Here is a 19,973-nt window from a genome sequence, read left to right as displayed (position 1 = left end):
CTACTTAGAATCAGTCTAAGGCTACTTAATGCATGAAGCATTTTAGTAGGGAAGATGACTCACTGTCAAAGACATTTGGTGTGAGCACCTCTGTCATGTTTAGGGAAGGGGTGGGGAAGAACACAGTTAAACAGTTAGCCAATGCTTGCCTCTTTGTCCATTAAAAATATTTTCTTGGGGTGTCTGGGGAGATGGCTTAGTAGGTAAATGCTTGTCACATAAATAATGAGGAAGTGAGTTCAGATCCCCAGGACAGACATGGTAGTGTGTGTCTGTAGCCCCAGTGCTCTTAGGATGAGTTGCGGGGCAGACAGGAGAGTTCCTGAGAGTTTGCCAGCCTGGGGCATAGAGCAGTGAACAACAGACTGTCTCAAACAAGGGAGATGGCAAGGACTGACACTCAGAGTCATCCTCTGACCTCTGTGCACATCATGGATGCCTGTGCTCACACCAGAAGCAAGAGCATTCATACATGCACAGACACACACACACACACTATCAGCTCACTGCTCCTAAGTATTGGTCTCTTTTAATTCAAACCTGGTGACTGAAAGATGCCTGTTGGATGGGGTACCTATAAAAAGACAAGGGAAAGAAAGCCCCGTTTTTGCCCCTTTCAGTTGAGTTTGGAATCATATCAGTTGCAGCAATGATATACATATTTTTTTTTTCTGCTTATGTTAGACATTTTAAGACTTGGTGTACTTCGATTTTTCTGGAGTCTTAAATTTCCGCTTCCTCCCTAGCAAGACTCTGCTTCTTTAGCACATTAAACAAACAAACAAACAAACAAACAAACCAACAGAACCAAACAATCCCTTCTTCCTTCTGTATCTTCTGGGCATGCATGGTGTCCTATTGCGGGATAGGCTGTGAACGTCTACACAGCCATGAAAATGAAGTACAGAAACAAAGCTAACATGGTTTAACTGTCCATTCAGCAACAGCTGATGGGCTGTGTGGAGAGGAGGGCTGCAGTTGGATGGGAATCATGGAACTACGGGTCACTCATTGGCTGTTCTCCCTGGGAATACTCTGGACTCTAATCTAAATCTAGCGCTTCGTAGCATGCAGGAAAATGGCAGAGCTCTCAGTCCTGTAACGTTGCCATTAATTCATACAGGTGTGTTAGCATTGTTTCCTCTGATGACCTTACTGTGCATCCAAGTTTCAGACGAGGGTCCCACCGAGCTGGGAGATTAGGAAAGCTGCTTTAGGTCAACGGTTCGTTTATTGATGTCCGTGGGATTCTAGCACCTTCCTGTTTCCCTGGTGGTGCTGTGGAAGGCTCGGCGGGGCTCCAGCTTGTCCTCACGCTCCAGGGACCTGAAGAGGATCTGCTCTAGGCAAAAGGTCCTGGCAGTTTCCACCGAGGCCACATTTTCAGATTTGTCTTCACAGGGAAAGATATCCCTTCATCTTTGTACTCGCCACACCCTGTGAAGGGAGATCGCTGTCCTTGATGATCTGGCCTATGTAATTTTCTTAAACCTTCCCAGGAAAAATATACAAGTTAAAAATAAAACAAAACCCGTCTTCACCACCAGGCAAATTGCCGTCCAGTTGGTCAGTTATGACTTCCAAGTTTAAGGTGAAGTTTTAGAGGGGAAGCTTCTGACTAGATCCCAAACTCTGAGCCCTGGTTCTTGTGTTCCCAACACCTTCACAATCTCCAGGAGCCGCTGGCATTGTAAGTGCACTTGGACACGATTTCCCATTGAGCTCCTCCCCCAGTTTTATCCCGTTCACCTTTGTTCCACTCTGTACGTGCTCATTACTGACCTTGATTCTGTCCCCTGGGTCCTTCAGTTTCCCTTGTCATTCCCAAGGACAAGGGCCGTCACATGCTCCCTTCCCCCAACCTCCAGGGTACAGACAGCACGTACAGAAGATGTTTTCTGCAGAAGATGTAAATACTTTAAAACCCAGTCTTTGTCCCTTTAGTCAAGATCCAGCACTGCCAGCACTGGCTTCTAGAGTTACCGCGCTCCAAAGCACGCCTCTGCCTGAAGACCCGGCCACTGTGGGCAGTCACTGCTGCAGGTTAACGTTGGCCGTGGAAGCTTCCCACCATCCATTTTAACGTGGGTCCCTTGACGCGCATTATGACTGAGATGGGGTTTAAGTGTGCTAACTCCCGGTTCCACGCTTGAGCCCGCACACGGGATACGTGCTTGTTCTCAGAGTGAATTCAGACTTGTTATCCAGCAGGCTCACCATGGCTGCACTGCTGTGATTTCGGGAACACAGATTAATTGTGTGTTCACACGTTTGCTGTGAAATAGGCAATGGCAGTAGGGACCAGAGACAAAACTTGAATTAGTCTAAGACTAATTCAAGACTAAGACTCCGTGAGGCCACTTGGGGACTTTGTATTTAAAACACAAATCACCGAAACAGGAAGAGGGATGCGTGAGTTTCCTAGCCTTGTTTCCTAAAGAGCATTTGAAACTAAGGAGTCTCCTGGTCCTGAATACCACACTTCACATTGAAATTCAGTTCAAAATACTTGAAAGTTCTGTTTATTATTCTTTTTTTGCCGGTTTCTTCCTGTGGCTTCAGCTGTGTTCCCCATGTCACCATTTCTCTCTAGGTTTCTGTAAAGGCTTTCTAACTTCAGCCCCCGTTTCCAGGTTCCCTTCAGCCTTGCTCCAGACTTTGCCAGCTCCTCTCTGCGGCTTTCATACCTGGCAGCTGTCTACCTAGATGCTCCTCTCGCTAGCCAGGCCTGCAAGACCCTGCTCCTCTCTGGCCTGCATCCTGCGAAGCAGATTTCAGAGCCTCCCAGCAGAGCCAGCCTTTCTGCATCTGTGCGCCTTTCTCCTTTGCGCCTTTCCTTCTCGCTGTACTCCCTCATCCCCACAGCTCTCTTCTCCAGGATGCCTGGAGACTGAGCCAGGCACCCACCATCTGTCCCTTTTGCTGGAGTCAGTGTGTGAATCAGTTTCCACAGTGACACTCACAGGATGGCGGCACCTCGCTGGTGTCTGTGTGGCCTTGTTTCATGCCTGCTCCTAGCTGGGCAACCACAGTGCTTGTGCGAACTGGAATCTTTGCCCTGCTGTGTGCTTGAATCCACAGCATGGAGTTCAGCTGTCTGGGATACTGTGTGTACTAGGCTCTATGATCTGGGCTGGTGTTTTCTGTTTTAGAGAAGTGGATCTCAAACCTTTGAGCCTTGAGGGGGCCTTGAAAATATAAACCCTGAGCACTGAGATCTCCTGGATTAGAATCCTTGGCAAGTGAGGCCTGACAATTTACAATAAACCCTACTGGAATAAATAGGTAATTTTTTTACCCGCTAGGAAACTTTGAATGAAAAAGGCACAGTGGGCCAGCCTGGTGGTGGATGCAGTTAACCCCATCGCTTGGGAGGCGGAATGTACTAGACTGTGTGTGAGTGGGAGACCAGCCTGGTATACACAGAGTTCCAGGCTAGCCAGAGCTACAACGTGAGACTCTGTTTTAAAAATGGAAAAAAAAGAAAGAAAGGAAAAGAAGAGAAAGATCACAGCTGTTTCTGTTGTTTTCCCTCTGTCCATTAGCTTGCTTCTCTGCACAAGAAAGCGAGGTTACTCTCTGTGTAGAGTTCCTTCTGTGTTGGAAAATAAAACTTAGTTTATTCATTTACAATTTATTCATTTATTCATTTGCAGAGAGCCCTTACTAACATTTCACCTAAGCCTCGGCTTCCTGGGAGGTAGAATGTGGCTCAGATTTTTATGGTCACTTTGAAGCTAGAACAGAGCCTTTAAGTACCTGGCTCATGTTTTTAAAAGACATTTGTGTAGGGTTTCTAAATATGAGTCGTTTTGTTTTAGATTGGGAAGGCATGGATGTCTTCTCATGTCTCATTGGGAGTCAGGAAGTCCATGGGCTGGGGAGCTGGCTCAGCAAGCAGGTCAGACTCCTGGCCCTCGAGCCCGACAGCCTGGATCCCAGGAGCCCTAGCAAAGGTGGAAGGAAAGACCTGCACCACAGGCGCTGTCCCTCAACCTTCACACGCGCACCCGTGGCACACACAAGATCGCAGATGTGTGCCATAAACACACAATTATAGTAGGTACATAAAGGAAAGAAAAGGGGTTAGTTAGCTCCTCAGAGAGAAGACAGGTGAAGCAAATCTGCAATTTCTGTAAAGTTAGCATAGTCCAGTAATTTTGCCTGGCCAAAAACCAAACCAAGCCAACCAAACGACAACGAAACTGCTCTGGACTTTAACCTCATCTTGACTGATTTTAATTTCGAATGAAACTCGAATGGGTTTGTATTTTGACGTGCACGATCACTTCTCTGAAAACGCAGCAAAGAAATAGGATAGGTGGGGTGCTTTAAGCAGTCTGAGGTGCGGTGACTGTATGGTGTGGTATCGGTGGCATCCGTGTTGCCTTGCTCACACTCACTGCGTGCTGAAAGGTTAACGCTGGGGTTAAGAAAGAGCTCCTTCCAGCAGAAGCTTCAAGTCTCGTGACAGCGTTGGTCCCTCAGCAGAGGTTTACTGGCTTAGGTGTTGGCATCTGTTATCATTGGATTCTCCCTGAATGCCTATCTGAAGTCTGTATCCTTGATTCCATTCTGCTGCTGCTTCTAAGCATTGGTATGTGTGTGTGTATCAGGGGAAGCTGGTCATGATATAATGTGACACAAACAACATCCCAGCCTCGAAAATCATTATGGTTCTAGATGCATATAGAGGAGGGGCCTACCGCATTTGTCTGAGAATGGTAAAAACAGTCGGGCTACCTTACTATTTATCTAAAACCTCCATTCAATCATTCCATCCATTCAACTAGTATCAAGTAGTTAAAACATAGAAAACAGCAGGCAAGGGTGTCGCCAACCTTTGGGTCTCTGCCCAGTGAGAATGACAGACCACAGCAGACAACCAAATGCACACGATGCCCCATGCAAATGTCACATGCAGCTCTGAGTGCTGGGGTTACAGGTATCACCACATCTGACTGGGGAGCCCTCACTTCTGCTCTATTCAGGTCATACGGCTGTAGCCACAGGTCAGACTGTGCACAGATGCCAGACAGATCCCTGCAAAACAGAACTGACTGTTCCGTCCTTGGGGACTCCCTCGGCAGCCCTCCTCCACCTGTGGGACAGAAGATCAAGATCCTCTGCTCACCATCCAAGGCTCTCCAGCATGTGACCCAGCTCTGTGGCTGCCTTCTTGGGTACTCCTATCTCCCTTTAAGGGCTCATGGTAGCACCTGCTGGTCCTGGCCTTTTTCCTTCTCTCCCTCGAATAACCCTTCTGTGGCTCCTGGTCCTTGTGGCAGCATGCTGGGCTCTTGCCCTGCCTACCTCCCGCTCTTTAAGCTGTCCTTAAAAGAACTGTCTCCTTTTGGAACAACCCCACATGCCCCACTGTGTTAACTGGAATACAGTTTAGGTTTCTTTAGAGAGACTTAGATAAAAATCTTCTCTTACATAACTATCTAATCTTACCGATTTCTGGAGAACAGGGTGGATCACTCCTGAGATACTCAGGCAACAGATTACGCCATCATTCCCGGGTCACTGACGTGGCTCACTGGCTTGGTTGCAGCTGGCTCAGCACTGGACATCTGCATCATCCATCAGGAACAGTGAAAGAAGCTAGGAGGGCGTAGCCCGAGTTAGACATACTGCTCCTGTCCACATCCCACCAGCTATGACTTCATCCTCCTCACGCATCAGGGAAGGCTGTGATGTAGCCTTTAGCTCAGCACTGTCTAAACAAATGTAATGTTAGTCATGTGTGCAAGCTCAAATTTTCACGTGTGGCAGCATATGCCCTGTCATCTCGGCTCTTCTGGAGGCTGAGGCAAGAGGCTGACTTGAAAGGGTGAGTTTGAGACCAGCTGTGACACACACAGTGAGACCTCATCCCCACAAAGAAGAAACAAACCCCCTACTGTCTAAAAATTTCCAATAATGGCATTAAAATTTAAAAGGTGAAAAGTAAAATAACGAGCATATTTGAGACTATGCAGCTAAACGAGTATTATGTCAACATGTATGACAGGCCGTATTCTAGGTGCTCAAGAGTCTTTAGGCCTAGAGGCTACCATACTGGACACTGAAACGTAAGTTGGTTGGCCACAACCGAGCTAAAATGGAGGACATCCTGCCATTAAAATGAGGGTGGACATTGATAACGGGTGAACCTCGAGCTCTGTCATCTCTCCTCCGAGTAGCCTCTGCTCCCACATGCCCCCACTTAACCCCATGCATGGTACTGCATGTGACATTTGCATGGGGCATCGTGTGCATTTGGTTGTCTGCTGTGGTCTGTCATTCTCACTGGGCAGAGACCCAAAGGTTGGCGACACCCTTGCCTTCTGTTTTCTATGTTTTAACTACTTGATACTTAGTTGAATGGATGGAATGATTGAATGGAGGTTTTAGATAAATAGTAAGGTAGCCCGACTGTTTTTACCATTCTCAGACAAATGCGGTAGGCCCCTCCTCTATATGCATCTAGAACCATAATGATTTTCGGGGTGTGTGTGTGTGTGTGTGTGTTTTCTCTGTTCTACTCATTAAACTTGCCATTTGTACACATTTGGGGATGCTTTTGTGTGACACTCACATTCTGATATAATAGATGATCCCCTGTTCTTACAGACAATGTGAAGAGTATAATGACGTAGATCTAGAACATCTGCATTTCCCTGAAAATGGGAGTCTTGCTTTCACTGCAGCTGTCTGTGAACTGTGAAGGAGCAGGGCAGGGCTATTTGCGTTGGGCCCTCGTGTTGAGATTTCTTGTTTAGTGTGTTTGGGGAAAATATTATTCCAGGAAATATTATTGTAAATCTTTTGTGTCATAGAATGGATGATATTTTATATCCAAAACAGTATTTCCAGAAGTCGACAGGTGAACGAGTCACCTGTGATTCCTGGAATGAAACACAGCATGAACATAGCTTCTCATTATATCAGGTGGAAGCTGACTGTTCCCCAAACACGTTCAGTTACAGAAGCCCCAGGCTGTTATGCTCTCTCATACCTGTCTTGCATCTCTCATAGTCAGGTAGCTGAAGTAATAGCTTGTCTGTGTTGGTTCCTGAGACGTCACAGCCGTTTTTCTACAAAACAGGCAGGAGCGAGCGAGTGAGGGGCAGAAAAGGACAGTTGCTCGCTCTTCCAGCAATGGTTTCTTTCCTTTCAGCCCCTCCTGCAAACAGAAGCATGCTCTTCCTCCCACAGGCGGCTTTGGGATGTGTCTCTGCCCATTGGATCGTAGCAACTTGAGGAGCATGATGTTACGAGAGTAACGTTCACCAGTACTGCATTGACGGAGCCATGAGCCAACCTCTTGCTAGGGGCGCTGTGCTTGCTGCTCACCTGTTTCTAGACGTGCAGGCACGGTTTTGATCCCCACTGTACTTGTGCCTTGCCTAGTCACAAGCTAATGAGTTGCTAGCATCTGTGTGTGGAGCTAGGCCCTCAGCCTTCAGCTGTTATGTGGTCCTGTTCAGGAATATTGCATATGTGGTTTTATATATGTAGTAGTGGCAGGATTGGGGGAGGCGTGGAGAGGGCTGTAGAGTGGGGAGGATGTTGATGGGAATAAAGACCACCTTCCTTTCCCCTGCCTTCCCCTTCTTCTTTTGATTCTTACAGTCAGTCTCTCCTCAAACTCACAATCCCTCTGGGATGACAGCAGGTACCGCCACACTTGGCAGGGTACAGCAAGAGGCCAGCAATCTCAGACCCATACGTTCCAGGTGTTGGGAGAGCGTTTACTGTGATTCCCTTTAAGATTAGGAAGCTATAGCCGACATGTAGTAGTTCAACCCTCTTATTTTATTAAACTCAGAGGCACACGAAAACCAGAGATTGAAAGCTTAGAAAGAAGTTATTTGCCTGAAGACATATTCCTAATGAGTAAAATGAAGTCAGCTGTCAGCTCCTCCAACCTTCTCTGAGTCCCAGTTAACTTGATTAAGTTATGGTGTTTCAGCCTGACCTTTTAAGGCTTTTTAAGGAACCCTTGCTTGTTATTTTCTCTTAAATGCTTCTACTCCTTACTAACAGATAAAATACCTGGGAAATACCAGACTGGAGTATGTGTTCGTTTGAGGAGTAGCAGGGACATTGAGAAGCTGACACCAAGCTGTTCCTTTGCTGCTCAAGGGGTCACAGAAGAGACAGTGGTGGCAGGAAAAGGAGATGGAGAGACATCCCCGCCTGTGGAGAAGTGGGGATTGCTGTGGCCTCTGCTCAGGCACCATTCCTCACTCTGAGTTGGGCACCCTGCTCCCAGGGTTCTGTGGGTGGAGACAAGCATGTGGATGAGGCTTCCAGCAGGCTGCAGGGGAAGCATCCTCTTGAAATGCCTGAACGGGAACCCCTCACTCCCCTAGGCACCATGGCCAACCTTAGCGGGTGGGGGAGACCCTGGCTGAGGTTGTAAGTTAAGTGGGTTTTGTAGGCAGCTCTCCCACGGTGTGTTGGCTTGGTTTAGGTCTTCAGACGGTTCGCTTACAGGGCCACCAGGAGGGCTCTGAGTGTTCTGAGGGTTCTGTTCATGTAGTCTTCTCATACACTCATGGGAAGCTTGTCTTCGGAAGGGTGTTACGGGAATGAGTGGTTGGCAGAACCAATGTTGGAAATTCAACTGTTCAGAAAGGACAAAGTGGCTTTGGAGGACAAAGCTGCCATTCCGTCTGAGGTGGTTAGGGGAGTGACAATGAACTGGGTCATATTTCACAAGGGTTCAGCACTGATCTGTTGACACACATGGAGCCTTTAATAGTCTGATATAACAGCGTGATTGGGACTAAGAAGGAGACGCTCTTAGTGGTGTAGCCTAGTTGTGAGCTCTGAGTGAGACAGGCTGGGTTAAATTCTGAGCGGGATCAAGTTTCATTTGGTGACTTAGCACTCACTGTTCTCTCATTCAGAAGGGAATAATAACATGCTCTGGATTACTGTGTAGAGCAAATGGTGACCACACTTTCAGAGGCGACTCCAGGTCTTGCAGAGAGCAGGAATGGAGCGGAAGCTCTTGCCCCAGAAAGGAAGCTCCCGAGTTGCTTTGTAGATTGTGTGGCTTTGTAGATTGTACTGCTGCTTGGATCGTATGTTTTGGGAAGCTGGTAGAGGTTTTGTAGAGTGTTAAAAGTTCTCTTCCAAGCCACCCTCATTGCTGTCGCTTTATAAGACATTGATATACAGAATAGCCTGATGCAGAGCAAACCTGAAGTCAGTGGGCTTTCTCCCGTTAAACACCTGTCAAAACCGATCAGTTTTTTTTTCAGGGATTGCATAACTCTATCTATTACTGTTCTTACTGAGGGACTTCTAGCCTTTTCCTAACTTTTTCTTGTTTCATAATCTGTGAAGTGCATCTTCTCTGAATTTGTACTTCAGTTCCTACTAGAGAAAAGGCAACTTTATTCTTTAACTGTGTCCACATTTAATGCTGTAGCCACCTGGAGCCCAGCCTGCCGCTCTTGCTGTCCTGCTGCTTTTGTCTCACTGGCCTGGAGACCTGCAGACTTGTCCCCACCACTCCCTTTGGCGTTAAGCACAGAATGAGTGCTTGTTGCAGGTTGTGGAGGTGAATTGAGGATACAGGTTACAAGGCTGCAAAGAGGTCTGAGGCCCCCAGTGCTCTTCCGTGTTGTCTGAACTATTCTCAACTGGCCGGGGCCAGGGATATAAATGGTGATAAGATCTTCTCCCTTCAGCAGCCTATTACCTACTTAAGATAACAGGAGGAGGAAGGAAGCAGAGATGTTAGCCAAGTCGAGAATCTCACCTGGAAGCTTGGCTGGGGATCCGGGAGTCCTCCGTTCAGAGAGAATGCTTAACTTCTGGGGCTCCCTGCGGGAGAAGACGTGCACTAAGGTTCAGGATCTGCTTGTGGAGTGGGAGAGGGGAGGCGACAGGGAGGTACAGGGAAGGAGGAAGGGAGAGAGAAAAGCAGGACTAGAGTGTAAGAGTGGGAGGTGAGGCAGGTGCTGAAAAGTGTGAGCATTTGGGTCCAGGAGGAAATGGCACTTACACAGCGAAGCAGAGTGGGCCAGGATAAGAAGGCTGGAAGGCAAACGGATTTCAGAGGCACAGTGAGCAATGAAGAGTCTTTGTGGGTTTGTGAAGGGCGTGAGGAAAGTGGTTGAACTGGAAATTCAAAGGTGGTGTCAGAAACTGGTCTCCCAGAAGGTCAGTCGTAAGTACACAAGCACTTGCTGATAATATTTGAATGCATCTCGGCTCCCTTAAAGTTTAGGTCCGTCTCAGCACTTTTCCCATGGCTAGGAATGGTGGCCACCGCAGTTTGACAGGTGGGAAACTGAGTTTGCAAGTGATTCGGTGATTTTTTCAGGGTTGGCATCAGTTCTGTGGCGGTGCCTTAGTGTGGAAGGGACTCACCTTCCGCCTTAGAGTAACTGCTCCTTACAGGATAGAGTAATTCACCATCAGGGCCCACACCAGAAGCTTTCCACACCTGATTCACCACCCGCCCAGGAGACGAAGGCTTCATGAGGTTAACTCATTCACAGGCACACTTCTTGCCAGAGGCAGATCCTGGGAGCCTTCATCTCAGGGGGCATGAGTTCCTTGAACTGGTTCTTTTTTGAACTTGTCAGTTAGATCAGTGGTGCCCAACCTGTGGGATGTGATCCCATGCGTCAGGTTGGGGGCTGGTTGAGGGGGTTGTCCAATGATCTTTTCACAGGGGTCACCTACAGACCATGGAAAAACACAGATATTTACATTACGATTTATAACAGTGGCAAATTATACTTATGAAATAGCAATGAGAACAATGTTTTGGTTGCAGGTCACAACATGAAGAATTATGTTAAAATATTTCAGCATCAGAAAGGTTGAAAACCACTGACATAGATGAGCTGCAGCTCTTTCTACTTCCCTCTCAGGAATGTGATGGCATAGATTTTGTGGGGGCCATATCTACAAAGTAAGATCTTCTGGAATGGGTCTACTGAAGAATGTGTCTTGGCTTAATACTTCATCATATTTTATGGAGGTGAGCGAAATACTACAGATGTGTTAAAAGTGGATACTAGAGATTTCCAAGAGCTAATTATGGAAAGCAGAATTGGGATCTCTCAGGACTTTGGAGATCTAACGTTAGATTTCTTCAGAGACTCTAACTTCAGGATGTTCACAGTGAGTGGGCCTTGCTTACATCTCTAGTCTCTCAGCCCTTCGTCTTACATTTTACACACAGCTTCATGGGCGGGAACATTCTGTTCACAGTCATATATGTGATGGGACATGTCTGCCCTCTTGAGCCACCTCTGTCCTTTCCTTTGGTATGGCTAACTTGTGTCTGTCTGTCGAGACTGAGTATCCCATCCAGTCTCTTCTGAGATCCCGCGCCGCGCCTCTGAGCTAGGATTGGCATCTCTGACTCAAGCGTGTCTCCTCAGAGCATCGCCCCCCTTGCTTCTGCTTTCCAGGAAGATGTCACAGGGGTGGCAGTGTACAGGTGGTGTTTGGGGGATACCGAATTGGTCACCATAGGTGGGATGGCTGGTTTGTTATTGAATATAGGAGCTGCAGAGTGACTTAGCCATAGTTGGTGGCTGCAAACAATATAAACAAACTTTGGTAATTAAATCAACTGTTTAGGAGAGGACCCTGCTAAAGCATGCTAGCCATGTTCCAGCTACTGGCTCTACTGGCATAGGGCAGAGAAAATCCCATGGGATTCTACTTCCTGTTAAAGCTATACACATGGAGGATTTCCCAAAGGGAACACCCAGGTGCTAACAAAGGAAAGGAAAAGAAGCCAGGATCCACTATGGAGAAGAAAAGAAGGAGGCATGGCTGAGGCCCTGAAGAGGCTCTCTCAAACACAGGGAGGCTAGGAGGCCTTTGCTCTCTGGGCTGTGGGGAGCCAGTGAAGGACTTAGAAGGGGACGGGGCTAGATGGTAGATGAGGGCAGCATTTTCAGGATGAGCATCTTTGCTCTGGGGCTACAAGGACTAGAGTGAACGGGGGCTGAAAGTGGGGAGACCAGTGGGAATTAGTGACAGTGGGTGGTAAACACAGAGATGAAATCCGGAATTTTTCATGCATCGTTAGTAGATGAGAGATGTGGACTCCCTGACCCTGGGGAATGTGTGGACTCTTGTCTCAAGTATCCACAGTGGGGCCACTCTGTGAAATGCTGTTGAAGCGAATCCATTAACATCTGTACAGACTCAGGCTAACCGCGGTGCCCTTTCCAACTCCTGGCTGGTCCTACCCTCTAGGTTGTTTGATAATTTTCTGGCCATCATTTGCTTTTGTTTCCCAAGATAAAAAAACATTGTTGATGTGTGTAAAAGCCCCTGTGCACAGTAATCCCCGAATGCCATTCCTTTGTCAGAGGAAGAGGTTTTTTCTCTAGGCTCTGTGTTCTTCTGGTCCGTGGCATGTTCTGATGCAGGAACTAATTGAAATGCAAGATTGCTTGAATACTGATGTCCAGTCCCATTGGGCCAGGAAACTCATCTCTGTGAATTATGAACAGCGTCTGTACAGTGGCCTACTCATTTCAATGCTAATTGTCACCATTTGAATGGAGTTGGACAGCACGTGGAAAATAAGAGAGAAGACGCCTTCAACAAGGCTCTTTTCATGGGTGGCACTTACAATGTGCTCGATTCTACAGCTCTTGGACAAAGGTCTGTGTTTTCTCTCTGGGTTTTGTCATGCTTCTAGCTTGTACGACTAGAGGTTCGGCCTAATTATGGTTCACAGGTCAGCACATTTAACCCGTGAGCATTCCTAGAGTGACAGCTTTTAAATTTATTTTCAGTGACTTTTTAATGGTCTGGACTTGATTAACATTGCATTTTTATCTTAAGAGATAATTTCATAATTATACTTCAAGTGCCGTCTCGTTTTCCCTCCATAGGCAAGTAAAAGAGAACTTTTGCTATCTTAATCTCCAGTTACCTGTTTTGTTCAGTGCTGGGGATTGAGGCCAAGGCCTGTGCACCCTGGATAAGAATATCACCAAAGAATCATGCCCTTGACATTTCTAAAATTTTAGAGACAGGGTCTTTGCATCGAGTCCATGCTGGCCTTTAATTCATAACCCTCCTGTCTCCCGAGTGCTGAGATTACAGGCCTGTGTTACCATCCCACCTGAACTTCAGTGGGGTCTGTAAGAAAGCAGAACCTCTCAACCTCTCAACCAGTTTCACTGTCCCTTTATTTGAGTAGCTCGTGGAGTTTAATATGCAGGCACCCATTAACTCTCCAGAAAGCCTGCATGTAGGCAGGGGAAGCATCTTTCCCAAGAGAGTGATTGCACATTGAGAAACAGTGTTGGGGGCAAAGGTCACCAGGAGCCAGGGTTGATTTAAGTTGCTCTGTTTATACTTAGATCCTCATTCTTGACCACTAGAAAATTTGAATTCATTTTTATTTGTAAGATGACCATGATTTCCAAGGAAAATAGCCTAGTGGGCCAAATTCTAACTGGAGAATTGAACTGTGAGAGGAGGTTTCTTGCGAAATGGCCAGGTGGTTTCCCATCCTCGAGTTGTTTCCGTCCATCTTGTTTGCTGTCATCAGGGTGTGTCAGTGTTTTAGTTTCTAAAAGCCCTGTTGTGGCTGTGGACATCTTCCCTCAGAACCGGCCAGGTTCTGTTTCTCTTAGCCTTGTTCTCTTTCCTACTAGAGTTCTGATCAAAAAGCTTCATGGGTAAAGCTCATGTGTGTCTCATGCCTCTGGGACAGCTCTGCTTGTCTCTCAGACTCACAACCTCTGCAGCCAAGCTCTTGGTTTCCATGCTCAGCTCTGTACCACCTACATCACCCCCATGGCTGCTGGTAGCTGCTTCTTGCTTCCCTCAGACTTCAAGCTCAGAGGGACAGCTGTCTCTCCTTTCCCTCCAATTTCTCTCCCAGTTTGTCAGGACATCTTAGCAGCTGTCTGCAGCACGTGTCCAAAGCTGGCTACTTTTCACAGTTGCCTCACCACGTCCCCTCTGAAGCTGTTACCCTCTCTGTTGGGTCACAGCAGTGGTCTCCAGCAAGTCACCTGCTTTACCCGTGACCCCTCTCAGCCGTCCTGCTGCGCAGTGGTTAACATGTGGTTAGAATATGTATGTTAGCACATGTCATTCCTCAGCTCAAAACCACGGGTGGCTCCTCGGGCTCCAAAAGAAGCCTATAGCTTCAGGGTGACTGGTTTGGCCTTACGGGACTGGCCTCCACTCTTTGCTGTCCTCATCTTCCTTTGATTCTATTCCCTCTGCTTCAGGTATCTGGCTTTCTTGAAGCTCTGTGCACATGTTCATGCCACACCCAAGCTTTCCAGAGCTCAGACCACCCGTCTGCACAGCTGTCCCCTGCTGGCCTTCCTCAACAGTTGTATTTAAAATGGCACCTACTTCCACCCTTGTCAATCTCCCCTGCCTTTTATTCCCTCCTGCCACCTTTCAATGTGTTGCAACACTTGCTTTTTAGATGCTATTTATTGCCTATCAGTACATTGTAAACCTTAGAAATTCTGGGAGTTTTGCTTCTCTTGCTCAATGGTATAATATATAATATAAAATATCCTGATACCCAGCAGCTGTCCAAATATTATTAAAGACTTTTGATGTTTTCACACAATCGCCATTGTCCTCTAGTCTTTGTCACAGAATCTACTGACTAGGCTTACTCTCCTGTGTCAGCTTTGCTAGGTATAGAGAACATTGAAGGATCCTAGAAGAAGAATGGAGTTGGAAGATGAGGTGAGCAATTAGCAAACAGAGCTGGGGCAGCGGATGGCTAAGTTTCAGGACAGAGGAAAGATGCCATCATTGGGAAGATGAAGAGAGAAGGGGCGGGCCCAGGGACTTGCTGAGTGCCTTCAGGGGGTCAGCACTTCTCCAGGCATGTTGCCTCCTGGGTTTCATGTGGTCCTTGCAGAAGGTACTGTGAAGGAGGTGAGGGAGATCAAAGTCATAGAGTGAAAGGGTGTTTGGGCTAAGATTCAACCTCTGATGTCACATGCTGCAGTATCAGACTAGGCAAGGAAGGACTCATGGAGGTGACAGGCCGCACCTGGATGAATTTTGTAGAGCATGGATGGGGGGACACGTGGATCACTAGTCTTGGCCACATGAGGATTTATGTGGCTAATGGTGACTGGGGGTTTGTTTGTTTGTTTGTTTGTTTTTCATTAGAAGAATAAAGGGTGGAAAACAACTACTTTGAAAGCTGAGTGCTGAACCTGGCATTAGTGTTCAGGATGGATTATAGGTGGGAGTTATATGCCCAGGTCATCCCTTAATGAGTTCTTAGAATAGAGTTGGAGATGGTGGTGGGGATGGTACCTGGAGTGCCGGATTAGAATGAAGAAGTAACAAAGGAGTGTGGGTATTGTTGGGGAGGAGTCAGTTTCAGTTAGGATTTTGAGCCAGAGAGGCCCAGTATCTTTAGGCCAGCACTACACCCTAGCTTGCTACTACATTTAATATGACTAGGGGCTTTAGTAAGAGAGGACCAGTTTGGATCTGGTCAGTTGGGAATGTTTGATATAATGATGTGAAGAGAAATGATCAAAGGAACAGTTCTCTCCCCAAAGAAGAGGAGACACCAGGAGGCAGAGGAGGCTGATGAGGTGTAATGGTGAAAGGCTTTGAGGAAAAGGCGGATTTCTGGTGCACACAATTTCAGAGGACGGTGTGTGAGAACAGGGAGGGGTTTGCCTTCCAGCAAGGCCTGAACACTGCACTGCCACAGACATATACCTGCAGCATCTACTTTGTTCCTCTGTGCAGCTTTGTAAAATAGATGCCATGACACCATTTTTACAGATAAGGAGTCAAAAGTCTTGAAGAACAAGGCTTACAAAGTGCAGTCAAGGTTGGCAATTTGTTTTTTTGTTTTGTGGTAGTTTAATTTCTTAAAAAGATAGAAGATAAATACAAACTTAAAAAGAAACTACGTAATAAACATGTACTTACATTATTCTTTGTTTTGAAATTAGAAACTACTTAAAATTAACATTTAAAAGAATTAACAGGTAAAATATGTGACCATCACAAATCAAACAATAGAGATACCTTTTAAAGGCTTGTTACATCCGTGTCCCTCCCTGCAAGTCCATATTGTCAAGGATAAGCATTGATTCTTTTGATATTTTTCTATTTTTTTTCCTTCCTGCTTCAGTCTCAAAATGTAGCCTAGAGTGGCCTCAAACTGCCAACCCTCCTGCCTCTGCCTCCCAAGTTCAGGGATTAAAGGTGAGTGACACCACATCCACTTCTATGTTTTTCCTGGTCATCATCTAACATATTATTTACTAAAATGAAATCACACATAATGTTTGAAATGAAATCACATGAAATTTACTCTGCAAGTTGTCTAAGATTTTTTTGTTTTGGTGTATTTGTGGTGCTAATATAGTTTGAAAATCTGAGAAATTGTCTTTTGTCAATTCATAGAAATTATAAAAGACAACAATTTTTTGTTGTTGTTGTCTACACTCCTAGTCTGGAACTCCTATCTAAAGTATATTGGGCTTATTCTCTCTCTCTATTTTTTTCCTAATGGATCTTTATCTTTTTCATATTTTCAAGTTCTTGCTGTTTTTTGTTTGTTTTCTGGCTAATTTCTTAAGATTCAAAATTCTTAAGATTCAAAATTGACTTTTATTTAAATAGAATAACTTGTCATTCTATTTGACTAAGTCAATGAAAATTTAAACACTGTCTTTTTTTTCTGAAGTCTTCTTTGCAACTTAGTCATCTTGACCTCATCTTTCTGGATGATATTCTATTTAACTTTAAAAATGTTTTCAAAGCATCTTTACTTAAATCTATTGATTTATATAGGCTGATCGGTTGATCTATTATTTGACATTTGGTTCGGAAAGGACTGATTTTTACCATTTGTCTTATCTTTTGGAAATGGAGATTTTTGTTGAGTGTATTATAATTTTAAATTGTGTTCACCCCAGGAGGTGCTTGAAATGGTGTTTCACACACCAGATATTATATGAAAGAGGTTTATTGGATGGAGATGGAGAGAGAGAGGGGAGAGAGCGAGACATGATGGAGGAGGGGAGGGGGTACCCCTACAGAGAAAGGGGAGAAAGCAAAAGAAAAGAAGAGCAAGAGAGCAAGTGAGAGAGAGTGAGAGAATGAGAGAAAGGGGGAGGGTAAGAGACAGAGGTCCATTTATATCTTCTGTGCAGTTGAACTGCACCTACCAGGTGTGACTACCTGGCAGGTGACACATGATGGCAGCATAGGTTGCTAGGCAACCCAGAAGCAGGCTGCCTAAATACTAGCAATGCTAACTGTGGGTACCTTGGGATTCCGAGTTGTCCGTGGTTGTGACTGTGGTGTAGGACCATGTTGCGTGTTAATTTTCCAGTGAAAACTTGAGGGGATCTTTCAGACTTAGAACTCAGGCTGGGAAAATCATTTATTTCCTTTCCTTTAACTCATTGCCATATTTTTGTCTTGTATTATTGTTAATTATGGTGAGTCCTGCCCCATGCAGGACTTTCAATTTTCAGTCCCAGTCACACATGAGTTAAGGTTAAAAGCCTGTTAAAAAACTGCTCTTCTGGGCTGTTGGAACCACCACAAGTCTTCAGGAAAAGATTCTTAGTCATAAACTCCTATGTTATTTTTCTGTGAGTGTTTACAGCCATTGAAGAACTTCCTTACAGTTTTGAAGAGTTCAATTACTCATTTAAAGTAGTTCTTGAGATAGTTTAGCTAATGTTCTGAGACCCTGAGGTTATTTAGTCTATAATATGGCAGAAAGGAGAGCCACACAAAGAACAAGTTCCTCTCAGGTCATCCTATAAACCTCACCTGCCGGGTAGTATTCCCTTTCATTTTGGTGTGTATTTTTAATTATTTTCTGGCATTTTAATCCATGTTTCCTCTGGGTTCCCTGCTCAGAAAGCAGTGCCTCTTTTTAAAGTTCTCTAAATCCTGGCTTTCTCTTGTGGACCTGCTCCAGGAGAATCCTGACTTCCTGGGGTCAGGGCCTTTGTTTCCCTCACCCTGGGGTTTTTAGCTGAGGAGAGGGAGGAGGGAAGGAGGATTTGAACTTGCCAGAGAAGAAGGAAGTACCTTCCGGCAACTAGGAACAAATGGCACCCACATGGGAACAGAGAGCTGGTAGCAGGTTGGGGCACAGGGTCTGGGTGCAGAGGTAAAAAGCAAGTCCTCCTCCTGGAAAAGGCCTGATCTCTGAGCAGCTGATGAAGATGTTACTTGCACAATAAAAAAATGATTTCTCTGTCCAGAGTGTGCTGACCTCATACAGATGGAATCACCGTTTTAAAATTTTAATTAAATCTTTATTCTTTTAACATAGTTAAAAAGGTAAAGATGACTTTTTTGGTCACAGCACATCATGGCCTCACATCAGAGAAGCAGACCATGGCTGTCTTCTGGAACTGGTGCTATTGTTTGTTGACCCATAAATCAGCCACTTGGTCTGAGTTTTCCTTGGCATCTTGGGAGGTTCTGGTCACATCTGTGTTTTACTAAGTGCTAGATTAGCTCCCGTCTATGATGGCATTTTTTCCACAGATGTGCAATCTAAATTTACAGGACTACGTAAGTAGCCAAGTCTGTGGTATATACAGAGCTGTACCCCTTCTCCATCCCCACAGACACATGTGTGCATGTCCTCAGAAAATTGCATGGCTTCTGTAAGTTAGTCAAGAGGCCTGATCTTCTGAACTAAGCTGCAACTTTTTTGCTGGGTTCCCTTTTGAGTCATGGTATACTGGTAGGGATAAACCAAGACCTTATGCCCATAAGTGTTAGGAAATACTTAGAATGCCACATATAACAGATGTGATATGAATGAGATTTATTGGATGGAGGTAGGGAGAGAGAGAGAGAGAGAGAGAGAGAGGTCCTTTTATCCCAGTCCCTGGCAGCAGCGACCAATGATGACATCATAGGTGCTGAAGCAACCTGGAAGTGGGCTAGGGCATCAAGATTTGTGAGCTAACAGTAAGGACCTATTGTCATATTAACCTAGATCATGCCACTCTGTTAACAATCATGCAGAAAGAGTGGGAGCTTAATGGCCAGAGAGTTGGCTCTGTGGTTAAGAGAACTTGCTGTTCTTACAGAGGATGGGATTCGGTTCCCAGCACCCACATGGAGGCTGACAGTCATCTGTAACTCTACTTCCAGGGCCTCTGACACCCTCTTCTGGTTTCTGTGGGCATTAGGCACACACATGGTGCACATACATACACACAGGCCAACACTTTTGTGCATAATATGAAAATAATAAATAGCAAGTAGGAGGCCAGATAGGGAGAAGCATGTCTGTGCGTATGCGTATGGATATGTGATCTGAGCGGGGACTGAGGTGAAAGTTAACAGGGCTAATATTGTGTCGAGAAGTAGCCAATCAACACTGACTGTGAGTCTGTTGTGCACGAATCTGCACTCCCTGTTCATTTTTTGGGTTGTGTTTTCCGGAACACAGAGTTAGTTCAGTTCATAGCATATGTCTTTATTTGACGTCTGTCCCCTCAGGCTCTGTTGAGCACAGCTCTTAGTTCCTGTTCCTTCTCTCCGTTCATCCCCTCTGTTCTGTATACACACACACACACACACACACACACACACACACACACACCCCTGGGTGGGGGAAAATCCAGGCTTTCAACATAGGAGCTCGTGTTGTTCGAGAGGCATAGTGACATTTGAGCCATAGAAGCATGAGCTGAGGAAGGGGCATTTGGGTCTGAGGGCTTAGTATGAGCTGATGCCACAGAGGGGAAAGGCCCAAGTTTCACCTGCCTCGTGAGGCAATGTGTGTTTTGGAGCTTACACAATGGTAAGCTCACCTACTTGTCCACATCAAGACTGTCTGGGAAAACAAAGCCTTTTTCTTTGGCTTCCCTTGGTGTGGAATACCAACAAAGCGCCTCCATGCCCTACAATAAAGCCATTCATTCTAATGGGATACACACAGGTTGCGCATTTCTAAACAGTATTTTTGAAGTGTCATGTAA

General features: G+C 45.8%; 1 protein-coding gene and 1 long non-coding RNA gene across 2 annotated transcripts in view; one reads left to right on the top strand and one right to left on the bottom strand.

The window, feature by feature from the left end:
* Positions 1-19,973, top strand: part of Arhgef28 (Rho guanine nucleotide exchange factor 28) — a 281,915-nt gene that overhangs the window by 17,727 nt on the left and 244,215 nt on the right. The gene's annotated exons all lie outside the window — the stretch shown is intronic.
* Positions 1,795-7,076, bottom strand: LOC132654523 (uncharacterized). The gene is made up of 3 exons (XR_009592155.1): positions 7,004-7,076; positions 5,458-5,607; positions 1,795-1,898 (listed from the first exon to the last, which is right to left on the bottom strand). It is a non-coding gene; the product is annotated as an uncharacterized LOC132654523 (long non-coding RNA).

Source organism: Meriones unguiculatus, chromosome 6 (genome assembly GCF_030254825.1).
Source record: "Meriones unguiculatus strain TT.TT164.6M chromosome 6, Bangor_MerUng_6.1, whole genome shotgun sequence".
NCBI classification, from domain to species: Eukaryota; Metazoa; Chordata; class Mammalia; order Rodentia; family Muridae; genus Meriones; species Meriones unguiculatus.
The sequence above is the reverse complement of the archived record's forward strand: the minus strand, read 5'-3'. Positions and strand labels throughout refer to the sequence as shown.